The following is a 12,218-nucleotide window of genomic DNA, read 5'->3' as shown; positions in this document are numbered from 1 at the left end:
CTGAATGCGCTTTCCACTCTATATGAGTGTATATGTTTACTTCCACCCATGTGTGACTGTCTCATGTCTGTAATCTCAGCCCACAGGGCCCGGCGTGATTGGGGTAAATTGCTCTGGCCTTAATGTTGAGCAGACGATCACAGCGGCGGTTAAAGCTGGACCAGTGGCGTCCACAGAGGATTGTGGGGCCTCAGAATGGGTCACATACATCGTTTCAGAGCGCTGAGGGGAAGATAACAGCATGGGAACTGAAATATCCTTGGTTAGAGCTGACATTTGGGAGAGGAGTCTCAACTTCACGTCATCTGGTGTTTATCTCCTCAGCTCAGATGGAGGTGAATAAAGGGTAACCCACAAGCAGTGAGCAGGGGACATGTGGTGGTCTTTCAGTTTTGCTTGGCTTCTTTGTTTTCTTCGTTAAGTGGAGAATATAAAAAAACAACATTACATTTTTCCTGTGAAATGCTGAAGAAATGCGCAGAGACTGAAACCACATCTGATCTGATTGTTTTTCAGCCAAAAACACCAACAGGGAACTTGGTGGTCTGCAGAAACACAAACATGAGGTTTTTATCGAAGCTAAGAAGTAAAAAAAAAAAAAAAAAAAAAAGTTAAATGACATATTTCTAAATCTAAATCCATAAAATTAATCTAAGATTTAGTTCTGTTAATGGAGCGGGTTTTCAAAGACAGCCAATAATCTGATGATAGAAACTTCAGCCACTGAGGAACAGGTCTTTGGTGGTGGTTGGTACCAGGACAGAGCACAGCTCAAACCACATGACAAACATCAATATACAGGAAGAAAGGACAAGGGAGAACAATCTACTCAAACAAATCCGAAACAAACGTGTCTTTATCCACGTAACCAAAGCTGTGTGCTTCTACTAAGGGCTTTACACATCTGCTATCCTTACAGGAACCAAGCTTTCCAATGGCAGTAGTGTTTGAGAGACATCTGAGCCTTTGGGGGATTGCTACCCTACCCTTTAAGTCTCTGTGAGGACTATATGTTCAAAGTTAAATACAGTGACCCCTGTGGTCAGAAGTGGTAGTGTTTTTCTTGGACTGATGGTGTGGTGTATTTGTACTCTGAAGTCAGAGTTTAGGAGCTATGAGTGGGAAATTTCAACTTGAACACCTCCAAGGTCTGAATTTCCTCCTGGGAAGTCGGGGGATCCAGACCACCCCTGAGTTTACAACCAAAGATGGCTGCCACGGGAATCCATTCATCATTTGTTCAAATGATATGCACTTATGAGTAACAAAAGAAAACATAGAAAAATAGTTTGTTTTCCGTTTTTCCTTTTTGAAATGATAACAAATAAAAGAAAATCTGTTTGCTTTTCATACGGGCTGATTTTGATTTTATTGTTCAATTTTTCCAATCAATGTGATCCAGAAATTGTAGCTTCCCTGTCAAGAGCGCATAGATGAAGCCGGCTTGATGATAGTTGCGATGATGGACAGCTATGTTTGAGTCAAAGGAGCCAAACGAGTGACTCTTAGGGATGACAACATGAAAACCAAAAAAAGTCAGCAGGATCTTTCAGGTATGTTCAATTTTTTTCTAAATACGCCATGGGATGGTACAGGTCTATTACTTTGGGACCTGTCCCAGTTTTAGTCTAAAGCCCCGTGTCCACCTGGCAGTCTGGTATGGATTGGTACGTTCGGTAAAGGTTTGATCTCTAAAGCCCAATCCCGCTTGCATTTCCACGGCCGTCTGTGCCCCCTTGTGGTAGGCGGCATGTAAGCCAGATGCTGATAGCTGTGTCAGTTACATAATAGTGTGACAGCATAGCAGCGCGACACAGTGTACCCCGCTAATAAATCCAACGAAGAAGAAAAACGTGACACAGTAAACAAAGAGCAATGATAAAAGAAATCCTGCAATTTGTTTTCTTTGTGGTTAGCATGTGGCTTTTTGTTACAAAGAACAATCAAGCTTTGTTTCAGAGAAGGCTGTGTGCCACCAGGAGAAATACAGCAGCTGCTGTCACACAGGAAGTGACAATACTTTCCCCAACGGACTTCAGGCACCCCAACAGAAGGGTACCAGTGGGACATTGTCTTGGACTCCATTTCCCATGAGCACCATCACCTACTGTCTTACAGATAGGGATGGGTACCTTACACATTTGAAACGATACGGTACCGATACCCGGTACCTGGAAATCGGTAACGGTACTCAACGGTACCAGTTTTCTGTACTATTTTGTGGTTATGTGGTAAAAAATATTAAATTGTTTAACAATAAAATATATATTTTTTTACAATTTAACATATTTATTCTTTAATATATAACCTTGAAATGCTGTGTTCATGTCCAGCATGGAAAAACACCTACTCTTCCACTCCCTCACGGTCACAAGGATGCATTTAGGTACCTAAACATGGGACCTTTTGACTCTACAGGAATCGATACCCGGTACTTCTGACATAATTTGGTCGGTACCCAAAAAAGTACATAATTCAGTACCCATCCCTACTTACAGATGTGAGTCTTTTTAAAATGTGCATTTGTTTTGGAGGGCAGATTATCTTCTTAACGCAAGAAATCTTAAACAAAAGACTTCCTGTTGGTGCAACGGCATGGGTCCAAGAGGCTTTTTGTAGATCTAGGTGTAACAGATATGTCTGCCAGTCTGCCAGTTGCAGGCTCAACATGTCGTGTGGTCGGGATGTTCCTGGAGGAACCACTCACAACATGAACAAAAAAAAAAGAATGGAATCGTCATCCTAAAACTCTCCGCTTGTTTGAAATCTGTTGTAACGTCATCCACTCAAACAATGGTCCCAACACAGAGCCAGAAGCTGGATCCACCTGCTAATGTTTAATACTGAGGGGCTGACGTGTCTACAGTTAAATCAGAATTAAAGTGGTTAATCTGCTGTCATCGCTGTGAGCTGTATAAATGATCTAATCTCCTGAAATTTGGAGCTGAAGAGGCAGCAGAGAGCTTTCAGAGGAAGCGCTTTAAAAGCTAAGCTGCTTTAGCTCGCACAGGTGAGGAAGGAGTAACAGATAAAAGCATTAATCTCTACTTTTGTCTCAGCTTAGGAAGACAATGCTAATGCTTTTTATAATCTGTGACAAGACACAGGACTTATATGGAGTTCTATCTGCTTCCTGTATCATTCAGATCTTCTTCCTTTCTTTTTAACTACCTGTTAACATCCTCCCTGTCTTCCTCACCTCTCCTCCAGCTGTGGTGAACCTGACCAGGTGTTTGTCTCCTCCCTGAGTGTGTCTCTTCATTATGTTTCACTCTTTGGCCTTTCACGCCTTATTTCTGGGTAAAACCCTGCTAATGAGATGGAAACAGATGAGATTGTTGACTCTCGTTCATCAGGAGAAGTGATGAGGTTGTTTATAATCCATGAATGAATGAAATGATAATCATAGCCTCTGGGATTTATATACATTTTCATTATTAAAAAGATTATTTTAATTTCTCTCTCCTCTCTTAGGTTTCCTGTTAAGTACTTTTCATTTTCAGCAGGACGATGTGATTTCTCTGACTGAAACCATCACAAAGAAACTCTTTCCTGTGATTTACACACATGGAAACACTGAATTCTCACTTCAAATGAAACTGTTTCCTCCTAACTCACACAGAAAGCCACAGATAAGCCATCTTCTCTAAATTTCCTGGCAGGATGTCAGGCAAAATCCTGTTTTCTGTGTTTCTGTGGGTCGTTATATACTGTACAGTATGTTCTCCCTCTTTAATCCTCTTCTCCTGCAGCCCTAAAGGCTCTGCTGCTTCATCAGTTACACTCAATACGTTCACACACGGCTCTTTATGTGGATATAAATAAACCACTGGAGCACAAACTCTGACCTCATTCTGCTTTTTGCTTCATTTCTACCATCTGCAAAGAATTCAGGAGATTCAGTGAATCCTGGTTCTGTCCTACCAGAGCTCATCTACCAACTCCAACCTCACCAATCAGAGCTAACGTAACCTCACTCTTCATTTTATTGATGGACTCTCAAGTTTGAACAGACCACTGCAGAATAACTGTTGGAATGGACATTATTACAAACAGTTTGGCCCGTGTTTTAGCCTTAAGCTCTTGTTAAAGCCATTAGCCTGTATCTGATCCTTTAACCCCTGTTTTAGCATTTAGCCCATATTTTAGACTTTAGCCTGGTTTTAATCTTTAACCCATGATTTAGCCTTCAGCCTTTGTTTAATCCTTCATAGCCAGTGTTTTAGCCTCGAGCTTGGTTTTAACCTTAAGCCTGTGTGTTGGCCTTTAGCCCATATTTTAGCCTTTGCTCTTTGTCATGGCTCTGTATTTCAGCCTTTGGCCTTTGTTTTTAGCTTTAATTTGGGGTTTCAGCCTTACCTCTGTGTTTTAGCCTTTAGCCCATGTTTTAGCCCTCAGCCTTTGTTTTAGCTTTTAGCAGGTGTCTTAGCCTTGAGTATGTGTTTGAGCCTTAGTCTGTGTTTTAGCCTTTAGCCCATGTTTTAGCCCTTAGCTTTTGTTTTAGCTTTTAGCTGGTGTCTAAGCCTTTAGCTTGTATTTTAGCCTCAAGACTGTGTTTTAGCCTTTAGTCCATGTTTAGGCCCTCAGCCTTTGGTTTAGGTTTTGGGCAGTTTCTTGGCCTTTGGCTTGTGTTTTGGCCCCTATACCTGTGTTCAAGTCATTGGCCTTTGTTTTAGCCCTTAGCCTTTTGTTTTAGCTTTTAGCCGTTGTCTAAGCCTTTAGCTTGTGTTTTACCTTAAGTCTATGTTTTAGCCCTTAGCCTTTGCATTAGCTTTTAGCCAGTGTCTTAGCCTTTCACTTGTGTTTAAGCCTTTTGCCCAAGTGTTGGCCAGTAGTCTTTGTTTTAGCTTAGCTTTTAGCCCATATTTTAGCCCGTGTTTAAGCCTTGAGTCTGTGTTTTAGCCTATAGACTGTGCTTTAGCCTTTGTTGTAGCCTTTAGCCTATGCTTTAGCCATTAGCTGATGTTTTAGCTTTTAGCCCATGTTTTAAACTTTATCGTTTGTTGTAGCATTTAGCTGATGTCTTAGCCTTTAGCCCTTATTTTAGCCCTTATTCTTTGTTTTAGCATTTAGCTGATGTCTTAGCATTTAGCTTGTGTTTTACCCTTTAGTTTGTTAACTGTGATGCAGTTTGTTAAAGAGTGAAAGTGAAGTTTTCTCTCAGGATAATGAATTCAGAGATCATTTATTGTGTCTGCCGCTTGTTGTGAGCACAGAGACTCATAAATACTGAGCTGCATTCCTGCTGCGGCTCCACCGTTCTCTCTAATGAAGGAACATTATCTCCACATTATTCTGCTCCATGTTGTGTTTGCTTCAGATTAATCAGGAGGAGTAGCAGCTCTCATTATGATGCTCACACACACACACACACACACACACACACACACACACACACACACACACACACACACACACACACACAAACACAGGGACAGAGTAGTACATACGTAAACACACACAGGCTCTAATAGACCCCTTGGCAGTGTGGAGGCTCAGAGAGAAGCAGCTTTACGTCAACACTGCAGATCTTTTGTGTCAGAGCTGAGTGAAGTGGAGCATAGACTCATAAAAGGGTCTCTATGGGGGTCAGGTTTCAGCAGGGTCTGCTGGCCGGTGGGTCACAGTAACATCAGGGTCATTTAAGCAGCTTTTGGTTCCTTTGGCGCTGTGGGCAGGAGCCAAGTCTGTCTGGAGAATGAAATCAGCAGCACTGACTCTGGACCATTAAAACACAGTGAAACATCAACACTATCTGAGTTTCACTTTTTAAACTGAACTATTAGTATAAATCAACTTTCTATGATATTTGACCAACTTTCCATCAACTCAGCAGGAGGCAAAGAGGTTGATTTGATGTCTTTAAACTTCCTGTACTCAAACTCAAAGCCTTAAATTCTTCAAATGAAATGAGTGCAAAGAAAAACAGTGTGAGAATATGGTCTATTCAGACTCAAACTGCTTTCTGAACCAGGCCGTACACATGTTTATTTCTGCTGGAAAGATCAGCTTCTATGAATGGGTGTGTATGTGGTTTCCAGAGCTTTTGGCGAAAGCCTCAAATGGACACTGGAGGAACTGCAGCTGGATTAGCTTAATATTTCAGGATAGTAAGTCAGGATAGGTAGTCAGGATGACGCTAAACCTTTTTTTTATTTATTGCAGTGTATTTTTCGAGAGTGTGTGAGTGTGTGAGAGAGCTTCAGTTTGATTGTGGTTAATAAACATCTGTCCCTGCCTAAAAATAAAAAAAGATAGTAATCCTTTTCATAGCGTGTAAAAAACAGATTTATTTTGAGTCTGGCTAAAAGATGTAGGATACGAAATAAAGGATAAAATTAGAAACCTTATACCATCAAGTGTCTTTATAGATAAACTAAATGAATGTGTGTATGCCCTCTCTGTTACCTGCCACCATTCTGCACTAATGCGCCATTCTCCATTGCAACAGTTGTGCATATTTTCTTCATAAAATGAAATGATGTGATTTTGAGAATTTTTCATCTTTTTTATTATTTGAACTTCTTTGAAAGTAATATTTACACATTTTTGCCTATCTTTATTCTACTATGGCAGATTAGAGTCAGGTTTAAAAAAAAGAAGAAGTTATTTTACAAGATTAATCCCAAAATTCACAAGAATAAAGACATGACTTTAAGAGAATGAAGTTGTAAATTTATGAGAATCTACTCATTATCTGAGTCAATAGCTATAAGCTAGTAATGGCAAGTCTGAAAAATGTGAGATCTTGGTGCTCCATGGTCCACGTTTTTGTAAAGGCGCTCTCCTGGTAGCCTATGGCTATAGAGTTAAATTTATGACTTTACTTTTTTTAAATGTATAAATTTATTCTTGTAAATTTATGAGAAACATCTTTTAAACAATCTTTTTTTTTTTTTTTTTTACTTAGCGTTGATCCTCCTCCCTATCATTCTGCTTCTGTGTTATTTTTGCACCAAATCTTTTGAAGGAAGATTCCTTGCATGTGTAAATGGTGATGAGCCATTTCTGAAACTTTAAAAAGAAACCTCTAATTATCTATCTGTACTTTTTGGTGATGCATTTTACAGATTTCCATCAAAGTGTTCCAGAAAAAAAGAGACGTAGCATCACTTGTGATACGTCATTAGAGAAGTAGCTCCAACTGAGTGTGAGAAAACCCCCACAGCTGGTCTGTAGCTCTGCAGAAAGACTCTGGTTCAAACACTCACACACTCAGAGATGAGTCTTCATCACTGTGTTTGACATTACACTGACAGTCAACCCTCATTTAAGTTGATATCAACAAGAACATGAGCGTAAACTGCAGGTGCATCAACTCTGTCTGTCCACACAACAGAAGCCATTCACATCCACAAACACATCACGCTCAGAAGTGCACTTTACTGACACACATGTACAAACGCACACATATTAATACAAACACACACATCTATGCACACACCAGCAGTACCTGTGTCTGTGCGTCTCTCTGTGAGTCCTGGTTGATCTCTCAGCGCCTGTTATCCAGAGTTAGTTCAGACACACACACTCTCACACACACTCTCATCTGAGCGGAATCAGACGATCTGCAGCTCTGAGGTTAAAGAAGCAGAGAGCGACAAAGAGGGAGGGAGGGAGGGCTGAGGAGTGAGTTAGATTAAGAGAAGAGGAGGAGCGTGGCATGCTGACTCCACTTTAAGAGCTGAGAATCTAAACACAGGAGAGGAGGAGGGAGGGAGAGGGTATAAGGAGAGAAGAAGAAGGATTGAGAAAAGGAGGCGGAAGAGGTGACAGGAGATTGGAGGGAAGACAAAATGAGAAAGGAGGAAAGGGAAGAATGTGTTAAACAGAAATTGAAAAACTTAGGAAGAGAAGAGGAGGGTAGGGAAGGAAAGAAGGAGAAATAAAGGGAGCTAACATGAGACATGAGGAGGTAAGGTGGCAAGGAAGGAAGTTGTAAGCATGTAAGGAAAGTAGACTTTTGTTGTTTTGACAAACTTTGAAAGTAAATCACAAGAAACACAGTTGGTGATGCCTGTGTAGCTTACTTTCTACAGTGAAACTGAGACTTACCAGAAACCAGGACCACAGAGAGACAGGGGGTAGGATCTGAATCTGTTCCACAGATATTTCTAAACATTCTCATTTCAACACTTTCTACGTTCAAACTAAAACCCCAAAACCATAAAGTTACACCAGCCCAAACTTCAGGGCTTGTCTATCTAATGATACCACAGGAAGTTGTTGGGAAACAAGCCAAGGGATCATGGGAGATGTAGTCTTTGTGGATCAAATCAAGCTGTCACTTCAGATGAGCTCCAGTAGTCTGTGTTCTCATCTCTAACCATCTGCGTACTTGTTTACTTCAGCCTGCGAGGAATGCTAGGCTACTCTATAAATCAATAAATCGACTAAATCCTGCAGAAAACCTCCGGTTGGCCTCTCTGACTCCTCTCTGCAGCTGTGTGTGTGTGTTTTTGTGCATTTTTTGTGCTCATGTGTGGAAACTGGTCTGGAAAACATCTGTCAGCACTCCAGCTGTGAGCGAAAAAAAAAATCTGCAGCTAAAAGAGATCACACGGCGACCTCCTGACTCTCAGGGTGAGGTCAGAGGTCGTGACCTGAGTTATCTAATAAAGCTAAGGGAGGAATGAGGAGACGTAAACACGAAGACTGCACAGGGGGAAACATCACAAACACAGCGAGGAAGACTAAACACAAACAAACAAAGCAGAGAGAAGAATTCAAAGAAAATGAATCTCTATTTTTCAGCTGGGCCACATGCCTCTGTTTGAGGCTTGATTTTCATTCATCCACATTTTATCCTGTTACCCTCTGTCAGGTTTTATGGTCGCCCTCTGACGATCAGCTGTGCCTGAATGCTTCGTCTCCAGTCAGTGAACACTCGCCCTTCTCTTACAGAGTAAAACCTGCCTTTGACCTTTGAGCTGTACTGAACCATTGATCCCATGGATATCATGTGCCAGTCACTGTGTGTGTGTGTGTGTGTGTGTGTGTGTGTGTGTGTGTGTGTGTGTGTGTGTGTGTGTGTGTGTGTGTGTGTGTGTGTGTGTGTCATCTTCCAGTTTCCTCATCAACTTTGATCCTCCCTGTTTCCTGTAGCGTGGACATACATTTCCAGGTCATGGATGGAGCTGTAAGGCTGTGTGTGTTCTGTCCCAAAGTGTGTGTGACAGTGTGCGTATGTGTGTGTGTGTTTGGTGACTTTGTCTGCTCATAAAAACAGGATGGATGATTAACAGACACACTCACAGTCACAGTCATACACACACTCACAAACAGTGATGAGAGGTTGTTCGAGTCACAGCAGCATGTCAGATTTCAGTGGCGACACCCCCACCTACAGTCTGAGGTTGGTACTACAACAGAAAAAAAAGTTTCCAGTCAAACTGAGGAGAGTGATTCCTGTTTGGAGTTATGTTTATCATTCTTTAATTTTTTTATCCAATATTCAGACTCCAGAGCTGCCCTCACAAAGAGTGATGCGTGTTTTGTTTCTAAAAACCATCAAGAATAAACTCAGGGAAACTCCCCAGTGTCATGGTTTTACTTCAGTTGAGCAAACACACTCATATCAGTCGTTTTCAGTAGATTTCAGAGTGTGTTTCTGCTCCACGCCCAGCCTGAAATGAGCCCAGACACCAAATTAAAGCTGATATCTCTCAGCTTCAGATTTCAAGCTCTCTGTTTCTCCTCATCCTCGCAGAGAAATGCTTCACGTTGAGGCTCAGGCGTGTTGTGAAATCATGATTTATAGATAAGAAACATGAGACGGGGTGTTGACGGTTGGTATGAGGAGTGTTTCTGCTCCACACTCGATAAAACAACTGAATGTGATTTCTTATTCCCTCGTCTGATTTCTTTTTCCAGCTGCAGTTCCCAAGTTTGCTAACAGTGAGAAAGAAAGGCTGTTTTTCTGTTTTTCATGAAATCTCAAATGAAGGAAATTTTCTTTTCAGTAGAGCTTCAGTTGTGATGGGGGAAGTTTTTCTGTTTCAGCTTTAGAGCACATGTAAAAGCATACACACTAACTTTACAGTACTACAAAACAAAATATGTTCAACCAGCTCTTACATAACAGGTCGTTTACATCAGGGGTCACCAAGGTGCATGAAAATTCACAGTCATTCTTTAAATGAAGCACAAATCTAATGACATTCAAGATTTCGAACATTTTCATCCTCCTTTAAAATAACCGTCCTGTTTGCAAAAACTGAACTCAGTAGTAACTGAAGGTTAAGTCTCACTGAAACACTGTTTTTTTTTCTTTTAGCATAAAAGTATAAATTAACCATAAAACAGACTGTGAAGACTTTCTAAGTGATCTTGAAAAAGTGAAAGATTTGTGTTTTTCTCTCCTGAAAATGTTTTCTGTGATTAATTTTGTAGTGATGGTGGACACTGGAGCCTAACTGTCAGACAGAAAAAGGACAGAAGAGCAGAAGAAAGAGAAACAGGAGAGAGATAGAGCACAAGCTAAAGGCTAAAACATGAACTAAAGGCTAAAACAGCAGCTTCAGGCTGAAACACAAGCTAAAGGCTAAAGCACAAGACAAAGGCTAAAAGAGGCTAGATAATAAAACACAGGCTAAAGCCTTAATCACTGGCTAAATGTGAAAACAGTGGCTAAAGGCTTAAACAAGAGCTAAAGGCTAAAACAGCTACTTCAGGTTTAAACACAGGTTAAATGCTAAAATATGAGCCAAAGGCTAAAGCACAGGCTAAAGGCTCAAGGCTACAACACAAGCTAAAGGCTAAGACATGGGCTTAGGGCTAATACATGGTTTAAAGGAGACATATCATGCTGATCCCTGATTTAATGCTTACATATAATATAATAAATTTGAAAACAAGATCTTACACCCTCTGAATTTTCAAAAAATGAGATATTGTATTTTTTCTGATATCCTAGAACGAGATTTGATGCCTCTAAAAATAGGTCATTGACATTTGGCCGCGAGATTTCGACCTTCATGACGACACAAGGATCCTTTCTTTTTATTGGAGTAATCTGATAAAGCAGCTCCTCCTCTGTGATGTCAGTTAGTCACATAACCACCACCGAGGGATACACCCACCAAGAGCCGACTACAAACGTATAAACTATACATGTTACAGTAGCGGTTTGACTCACTCACTGAAGCGTGCTGAGATGATCTGTGTCCAGGTGGATTTTCTTCCTCCTGAGCTGCAGAACCGTCCGGGTCTGACTCGGGGTCCAATACAAAAGGATGTATCCTACACTCTGCCATTTTATTAGCGCTATCAATGCCTTACGGTGAAGTTTTGGCAAACAGCAAACTCGCTCGGTCTGCTCCATTCAATGTGGTGATTTTGTAAATACTGTCATGCTGCAAAAACCGCCCCCTGGCTCTACCCCCTCCGCCCCTCTGATAGAAATGACCAATCAGAGCACAAAGGGCTGTGACGTTGCAAGGTTACTGGAGGTCATTCTCCAAATGGAGCGTTTCAACGAGATCTTCAGAATGGCCTAAACTGAGGATATTGAGAACACTATTGTGGGGCAATGAAGGAACTAAATGACTTGTACTGAGGGCAGAAATGCTTTATAGGCATCCTAGTCTGGCATAGTGAAAAGGAGAAACAAGCATGATATGTCCCCTTTAAAGGCTAAAACACAGTCAAAGGCTAAATCATGGGCTAAAGCTTGAATGAATGCTAAAAGCCAAACCGTGGCCTAACGGTAAAACACCACAAGGCTAAAACACAGGAGATTAGAGGCTAATATATATGTTAAGGCTAAACCATGAGCTCAAAGCTAAAACATGTGCTCAACTGTTTGTGACAGCGTGTGTGAGACTCTGGTCAAAGATGTGGTTGAAGTTGAATGTGCATTAACCTGTGTTAAATATGGATTTATCACAGAAAAAAAATGATATAATGTACAAATATCTGTTGAATGCATAGAACTAAACATAAACATCAACATTTCAGCTTGCTTCAGACTCATGATGGGCTTTATTGGCTGAACTGGGTGCACTGTTACTCTGTTACCAACCTGAAAACAAAGGATGCGTGTCTTTACTTTCAGGAGAAGATTAAGTTTTCCACATGCAAAGAAAGCAAGAAAAATAAGATATGCATTTATGTCAAAGTTTCCTTCCAGAATCTCTTCCTGTCTTTGCCCTAAAAGACAAACTCTTTAGTTTTATAAACAGTAACATCATAATTTATCAGTCAAAGTTCATTAAAGT

The 12,218-nt window shown here is 40.8% G+C and overlaps 1 protein-coding gene across 2 annotated transcripts in view; it reads right to left on the bottom strand.

Moving 5' to 3' along the window:
* Nucleotides 1–12,218, bottom strand: part of arhgap36 (Rho GTPase activating protein 36) — a 68,750-nt gene that overhangs the window by 39,676 nt on the left and 16,856 nt on the right. The window contains exon 1 of one of the 2 annotated variants that reach the window (XM_074661856.1): nucleotides 7,454–7,588. The exons of the other annotated variant lie outside the window; for it this stretch is intronic. The gene's annotated coding sequence lies outside the window, so the exon portion shown is untranslated. Of the gene's footprint in view, nucleotides 1–7,453; nucleotides 7,589–12,218 lie in introns of those variants that run through there. 2 annotated transcript variants of the gene reach the window in all.

The sequence above is a fragment of the Halichoeres trimaculatus genome, unplaced genomic scaffold (assembly GCF_033239565.1).
Source record: "Halichoeres trimaculatus isolate MK-OKI-2021-1 unplaced genomic scaffold, fHalTri1.1 fHalTri1_scaffold_22, whole genome shotgun sequence".
In the NCBI taxonomy this organism is placed as follows: Eukaryota; Metazoa; Chordata; class Actinopteri; order Labriformes; family Labridae; genus Halichoeres; species Halichoeres trimaculatus.
The sequence above is the reverse complement of the archived record's forward strand: the minus strand, read 5'-3'. Positions and strand labels throughout refer to the sequence as shown.